This window comes from Corythoichthys intestinalis, chromosome 6 (assembly GCF_030265065.1).
Source record: "Corythoichthys intestinalis isolate RoL2023-P3 chromosome 6, ASM3026506v1, whole genome shotgun sequence".
NCBI lineage: Eukaryota > Metazoa > Chordata > Actinopteri > Syngnathiformes > Syngnathidae > Corythoichthys > Corythoichthys intestinalis.
Genome location: NC_080400.1, coordinates 58,045,894 through 58,054,512, shown reverse-complemented (window position 1 = coordinate 58,054,512; position 8,619 = coordinate 58,045,894).

Below are 8,619 nucleotides of genomic sequence, written 5' to 3'. Positions count from 1 at the left end.
CATCCGGGAGGGACTCGGCGTCGAGCCGCTACTCCTCCGCGTAGAGAGGAGCCAGCTGAGGTGGCTCGGGCATCTGGTTCGGATGCCTCCCGGACGCCTCCCTGGAGAGGTGTTCCGGGCATGTCCCACCGGCGGGAGGCCCCGGGGACGACCCAGGACACGCTGGAGAGACTATGTCTCTCGGCTGGCCTGGGAACGCCTTGGGATCCCGCCGGAGGAACTGGTTGAAGTGGCTGGGGAGAGGGAAGTCTGGGCTTCCCTGTTAAAGCTGCTGCCCCCGCGACCCGACCCCGGAACAAGCGGAAGATAATGGATGGATGGATGGATGGATATTATTATTTATTTAATAAATTTATTATGTTTATGTTTTGATAATGTTAGTAGTTTTAAATTTTGATGTTGCAAATTGTAGTATTCCATCACCCTGAAGGCTGATTTATGCTTCTGTGTAGCGGTGACGGCGGACCTACGCCATAGCCTGACGTGCACCTCCAAAAAGTCCTGACTACACATCACGTCAACGCGCTTGACGTGAACGTCGAAGGACTGTGATTGGTCCGCTCAGAACATTGTTTCCGGATCAGCACAACAACAACACCATTTTCAAACATCCGCACACGACTTCTGTGTCGCCTACGCTTCAACATTTGTATTGACAACATTTGTTGTTTAATATTATTCAGCTGCAGCTGCAAATGCACACGCTCCATCTCCATTGCCATTGCTGTCAATGACCGGTGGAAAATTAAAGGAATTCGACAAGAGTCCCCCAAAACCACACAAAGACAAAGCCACACCAATCTAGTGGTATGGCAGTGAATTACTGTGGAAACGTCACTGGCTGTGACAAACTTTGTCCCCACATCACACATGAGACCAATGTTTACATTTGGAGTAAATAAGACAGATGCTTTTTTGCTTCCATTTTTTTTTTTTTTTTACAAACTCTTACTTCTTCATATTGAAGAACCCATGCGAAGAATGGGAGTATTATGGACGATGATTTTTCATGCATTGTAAAGTCAAACCTTGATAAACATCAACAAATAAGCATTGAGCAGACAACCAGTGGCCTATACTACGAAGCCGGTTTTCTGGCTTAGCAGGGTAACTTCGAGAGTAACTTTATCACGTGCGACGTAAGTTCGCGGCTATGCGAGACTACGAAAGGTGGATATGTTGGAACCGAGAAGTGTTGCCATGGCAACACACGCCAAACCTGGTCGTGTCAGAGTTAGATCTTGCTTAACATCAGGATTCCAATTAACCACGCTCTATTTAAACAGCACTCCTCCGCGGACGTGTCCTCCTGACAATGACAGCGTACTTGGACGACCCATACGACATTGGCGCGCGGATTGTGAGGGGCTCTCTCCGGAGGGCACGGGTATTTCGGGACCGCCAGAATCCGCTGGCGTACCCGGACCATGTACTCCACGAAAGATATAGATTTTCAGCTTAGGGAATTCTTTACCTGTGACAAATGATCGAGGCGGACGTCACTAATGTAACCCGCCGAGTCAGGCCCTCACAACCGCGCAGCTTGTGTGCCTGTCCGTGCGCTCTTTTGCTAGGGACAATATATGTATTCCATCTGTGATGCTGAATACCTGCGTAAGAACACTGTATGCCGTGCGATTCGGAGTGGGGTATGGAAACGCTTCAAATTGATTGTTAAAATCGCTGAATGTAAACGAATGCGGAGCATTGCTCTCATACAAGAAATATATTTAACGAACTTTCCAGCGTTATTTCGTTGTGTAAATCCAGTTATAATAATCATAGAGAAATATAGACTATTTAAACATTGAGAAAACTTGCGTTTTTTTCTGCCAACTCGAAGAGATTAAATTGTCAAATCCACTGATAGGACAGACGCACAAATATAAAAGACATAAATGTTTATTGAATATGCACCTTACAGTCTTGTTTAACTGTGAAAATTCGTTACAAAAGACGGGCTTTAATTTACGCAACAACGCATGGCATCCCGCATTTCCTTCTTCTCCTTGAGTCCTCACAAATATAACAATTTTTTTTTTTTTTTTTGGTCGGGCTTGGGCCTGCAAATCAAGTTGATTGATCGGACTCGGGTCGGGCTGGATTTTTTAGCCTTAAACTAAAAAAAAGAACATACGTATTCATACAGTCAAGGGGACTAAACATACAATCATCCTGCTTCATGTGGTGATGCGCGATAAATTATTTCTTACTGTTAACGTACCAAATCTTCTTTTATTGTCCTAACAGCAGGCTTTATTTCTTTTGATGGACATAAGTAAACTGGCATATTGACGCATTCACAAATCACACGATCTGTAAATTCGCTGTCAATAGACCCGTCGCACTCTACTCGCCGAATCGGTGTTGGATTTCGCAGTGAGGGTGGATTTTAATCATCGCGCATTCCTCCTCCGTGAAGTAAGGTGCCCGTGCCATCGTCACAAGTAGTGTTTGACTCTGGTCTCCGCCCCTTTTATGTGAACGCGCAGTAACTCTGACTGGGTTGACACAGGTTCGACTAATCAACCTCATAATCAGCGTCGTAGCACCGATTGACCACAAACTAGACAACCAGGTTTTGTCAACTCCGGTTACCCGCTAGTAAACTGGATTACTTCTGGGGAGGTTGAACTCCGTTCGTAGTATAGGCCACAGGGCGTCAACTGGAAAATCACCGGCATGCCTGCACTATGGAAACGATGCACAGCTGGAAGAGATTGGCCAATCAACCCATGACCAACCCAGCGCTATAAAAGCAGGAAAGGAAGATGGCAGCCTGGTTTGGCTATTGACACTTGCAGTCCTGTGCAGCTGGAGACGTTGGCAAAAGACCTACCCAGCCTGTCCTGCGTGACCCGACTATGCCAGAGTTCCAGCCCAATCAACTTGCTCAGCCTGTCCTGCTTGACCAGACTATGCCAGCACTCCGTTGAGCTCAACCTGTCCTGCTTGACCCGATTACGGCAGATCTTCAGCCTGACCTACACGACCCGACTGCACCATCTCTCTGGTTCCTGTCCGTTTTCACTACCTGCCAACACGATGAAATAAAACCTGTTCTGTTTCACACCTGACATCAGCATTTTTTTCCTGTACTAGACTGAAATATATGCATTCATAGACTGTAGTCACTTTCCCAAATACCGTTAAAACACAGTATATCGTTAAAAACGCAGCATACTGCAGCTCGTCAGTTGCCTGCTCTTTACTGTGAATTCTGGTAATACAGGAATATACAGTTTTTCCTGGATTATACTACCACTGTTAAATATTTTTAAATTACCAAGACAGTAATATAAGTCTGGTAATAGCAATCCTGCTGACACTTTTACTGTATTTTCTATAAATACAAGAGTCAACAGTTTTTCTGGATAACGGACTATTACTGTGAAACATTTTTACATTACCAAGACTGTAAAATAACTATATAAATGGCAACCCTGCTGCCAGCTCTTTACCGTTATTTTACACTGAAATTTTTCTAGAGCTGTCCCGACTAGTCGACATAGTCGACGTCATCGATGACGTAAATCCGTCGACGAGCACAACATCCCGTCGACGGTTAATGAAGGGTTACAAAAATATATGCGTGGAAAGTTAGAATGTCGGATGCTCTGTTTGCAAGCGGGGAAAGCGGCACAAATCCAAAAAAAGCGCACCAGAGTGTCCAAAACATTGACTTATTTCAAAGAAACTAAGGAGAGTACACTCTTCTGTCCTGTCTCTTCAGTGCCAAGCTTGGCTGCACGTCAGCCGTGAGTAAACACCTCAAGCGCCTTCACGCAGTTTGTAATTTTTTTTTTTTTCATTTTTTGTACACCAGAGGGTGCTGTCGCCTTACTAAATAATAATGTTTCATTGACAATGGGCCTATAAGTGCTATTAGTATTGTTCTTAATGCTAATTGAAAGGTTTATTTCATGTTATGGCTTATTTTATGGTATAGAAAATTATATAAGGTTAAAAGGTCATAAATATATACAGTATATACAGTGATTGCACTCAAGGGAGAGATTGTCAATGATAAGGTAATAAGGTAAAAGCAATTCATATAGGCAATTCATTGATATATGAATAAGGTTTAAAAGGAAAAAGGTGAAAAGTTTTTGTTAATTTCTAATTTTGTTGCTTTATTTGTGTGCACCGTAGCTCTTACGGTGTGTTTACATCAAGGATGGAATAAAAGTTGTAAACCATCAGTTTAAGAGACCATCTTTTCAATCGGGATGCTACACTAGTTAACTCTATCAGCATTTGAACTCATTGTTTATTTGTGATTTATTATTGTTATTTACGTGTTTATTTGTACTTTAATAAATGATTTGAGTGTTCCAATATGTTTTTTGTGAATTGATAAGCGTCAACAAAAATTTCATTGCTAAATTAGTTAAAAAAAAAAAAAAAAAATTAGATTAGTCGACTAATCGTAAAAATAGTCGGCTGACTAATCGGGAGAAAATTGGTCGTTTGGGACAGCCCTAGTGTATAGTATAGTATAGTATAGTATAGTATAGTATAGTATAGTATAGTATAGTATAGTATAGTATAGTATAGTATAGTATAGTATAATAATAACAGTGTATACAGATGAAGTTGCTGAAAAAAAAAAAAATTTAAAAAAGAGACATCTAACGTTACTCATTACTTAAGTATTCTTTTCAACAAATACTTTTTTTTACTTGTACTTAAATTAATGTATGACTACTTTTCGTTTCACTTCAGTCAAATTATTTAGAAGTAGCGCTACTTTTACTTGAGACAATTTTTTTGGCAACTCTACCCACCTCAGCTTGTGGTACAATTACATGCAAGTACACATATTTGTGGCACAACAAATGAACAAGAATGAATGAATAAACAATGAACAAAAATTAAACACACCTTACAACAACGTAACTTACAGTTTAACCAGCTTTACAGTATAATTGGCTGTGACTGTGAAAGACCTTATTTGGTAGGGGGGAATAGTGAAAAGAAAAAATATATGGACAGTAGCACCTCTGTGTGTGTGAGTGAGGAAATGAGGGAGGGAGACCTACTAAACAGTATATCAAAACGTCCTTCCTCAACTTGTTCATCTGAGAACAAACCACATCAGATGTTCACTGAGCCACCATCAGCACAGTTTTTTTGAAAACTATTATTTCATTATTATCCATATTTGACCACTTTAGCACCTAATAATTAATAAAGTAATAACAGAAATGTTAAAGAACACCTGAATATCCTTGCAAACTGTGTTATACTTACATTTTGTGCTCTTCACCCAGCTGATTAGGGATCCACTGCCTTTAGCAGCCTCATCCAGCTCCTTTTTTTCATCCCTCAACCTCCTTTGCTTATCACTGGAAGTCCCGTTTTTTTTTTTGGGGGGGGGGGGGGGGGGGTGTTGGCTATAAAGAAAGACCAGAAAGGCGTCAAATGACCCCCCATACCAAACTGACTACGTGGCTAACCCTTTGTCAAACAATCGACCACTCAAACAAGCAATCAAGCAGACAACTCCTCTACACACTCCTGTGGAGTCGCTGCCTAGGTGTGAAGGGGGGGTTCACTCAGGATAGCTGCAATAAATATTTTGAATATTTGATAATCCAGGGCTCCCTTTGCTTTGTCAAACACAGAGATGGCCAGTCGGCCTGTTCTACAATATGATTGACATGGTAGCACTGAATGCATATGTGTTGCATCAGGCATGCACCGGAAGGCAAGAGAGACGGGTGGACTTCTTGGTGGGTCTTGCAAAGGAATTGGCTCACTCTCATGTGGGCGCAAAGAAGGTGCAGAAGGAAAAATTGCTTAAGAAACAACCTCCAACACCTAGCCCCGGGAAAAGGGCGAAGTGTCATATGTCACCAGATAAAAAATGTTTTGTTTTCTTATTACATTGTCACTTGTACTGTGGGCAAACTGCAGCTTTTGGAAGATGTAACAAGGTTTTCTGCCTGAGCGGTCCACTGTCCGACAAAGCCAAAGCACCCCTGCCCTGCAAACACGCAAGATGCTAATTGGAGCAATCCAACCCTGTGGTTTTGCAAGTGTGAATGGGAATGACTAATGAGGACATCAATGCTCACAAAATACTATATACTGATTAGGGTCAGAAGACCCTTCTCTGGATACAAAAGGGATTTGTATCAACTGTATCAACATCTAGTTATGAGGCATGTCTACTGTAAAAAAAAAAAAGAAATATAAACCTTAAAAAAAAAAAAAAAATCACATTTCTCGGTGGCTATTATTTTGAAAGATTTCTTAATTTCTTTCTCTCTCAATAACGTTGTGAAGAGATAGAGAAGACAGAACACTTAATAAGGGTATAATACAAAAATATACATTTAACCACAAAATAAATAGAAATGGAATTACCAAATTGTGACATTAAGATTCATACAAACACAGGAATCACAGAAAAGGAAATAAAAAGACGGATTGCAAATATTAAATTTAGATTAAAATGAAAACTTAAAGATGTGCACCTTTCTAGATACCTTTGTGAAGAGAACGGACAAATATGGTTGCCTAAAGAGAGTAGAAACATGGATCGAAATAGCCAAGGCTGGGGGAGGGGGTTGTTAAAGCAGAAAACTATATGAGAAACGTGCAGCTATACTGTTAATGAAAACTAGAGGGAACAACATGTGTACAAGCAAGATTAGGCAGGTGAACTGACCAACAGAATAGAATACAATAAGCCTTTATTGTCATTATACGGTTGTACAATGAAATTGTGGAGCATCTCCCTTTACAGTGCAGGACAAGTGAAGGAATAAAAGTATACAATCTAAATAAATATAAAATATGTATGCGGTAGTCCTATGTCCAGGCAGTGCAAATAATTGAAGTAGCAGCAGTTGACAGTGAGGCATTGAATATTGCACTTAGTAAGTATTGCACATAGACTATTGCATGTAAATGAATAAAATGATATCAATCAATCAATAAAAAACAACAGTGAGAGCAGTGCACCTTCAAATGGGTACTGCACACTCTTGTTCAGTTGGCGGGGATATGCACCTGCTGAACATGCCACAGTTGCTTGCAATCCGCCATTAAGCTAAATTTTGGAGTTTTTTCAGCTTGTTAAGTTTCTGTTTATAGTGCAGTCAATTTTATTACTATTTTCCATTCTGCACGGTTATATAATTTATTTATATTTCATTCATTCATTGTACTCTTGTTTGAATAATTTTTTTCTTAGATACTCGTACTATTTAGATACTTAAGTATTTTCTTTGCCCCTGTATCTGTACTTTTACTTAAGTAAAAAACATTAAATTTTTTTTTTTTTTTTTTTTAAACAGTGCGTACTTCATTTGCCACTCGGCACTTGAAAATTAAGCCAATGATCGACTGATGGGCTTCCCAGTTCAAATGAATTGGATGTCTTTTGCCATCAGTGGCAGCTAATGAGTTAATGACACTCGGAAGACCAACATAGTAAAGCAGCTGATGCAACTCATCTTACAGGAGCTGTTTGGTTGACAGTATTAGCAAATATTAAAAATATTAAAAGTATTAACAATTGAAAATGATGCAGACCCATTACCACTTTTTAGTCATCTTTGGACAGCGTGTGATCCCACTATTGTGGCCTGTATGTGACTTTTAAATCATATATTGCAGTATGAAGTAGTTTGCTTCTATTGTAAATTGGAACCAGTGTCCATATTCCAGCCACGTATGTGTTATATATTCACATATATATTGTGATTGTTTTGTACATTTAGGAGGAATGGTGTGGATAAAAAATGTAAGGTAGAAAATTAAAATGTTGAATGAGTTATTTACTGTACATATTTTTTTATTATTTTGTCCACTAGAGGTTACTGTGTCACCGCTTAATATTGTAAAGGCACCTTGTGCTTACAGCGCTGTATAGGACATCACTTCATTGACAATGTTAAAAAAGTTAAATAGTCTCGTCACATGAAAACAAAAAAGGTGACCTCTGGGTTTGTATTCAACAGAAAGTGTGGGAGTCATCTTTGGCTACATTTTTTTTTTTCATAATGTTACTATCATGTAAGATTACAGTGTGTCAGTGACAAAGCCTTGGTGGCAATAGTAAGAATGATAGGGAGCTTTTCATCTCAAACACAGTTTGACAGCATATACTGTAGAAGAGTCAAAATAATGCACAGGCCTATGTATTTAAAAAACACATTTATCTTCTTTATCTAACCACAGGATTTGACTTAATCAGACAACAGCTTGATACAGAGCTGGATGATGTCAATACAAGCAGGAGCCATTCAGATTAAGAGGATTTATTTGCATCCATGAAGTCAGGAAAACCAGAAGAACTCAACTCAAGAAACACTTATAATGTAGCTCCACAGGCAGTGCGGATATACAGGTGGGCCCCCGGTTACAAATGTGTTCCGTTCCCACGCCGGTGTGACATAACCCGAATGTCCGCATAAATCGGAATTTACCCTTTAACTATCCCTGAATCCCAAAATTACTGTCCAAAAAGTCCAAAAGTATTGTATTTTGTGTAATGATGGAGGATACACTGCCCTCTGGTGGCAGTGTTGGGTCTGGCTGGACTGTCACCTTGTATAACTGAGGAGCAGACTCGTCTGACATGGATAAAGGACAACTGCGCCCTGT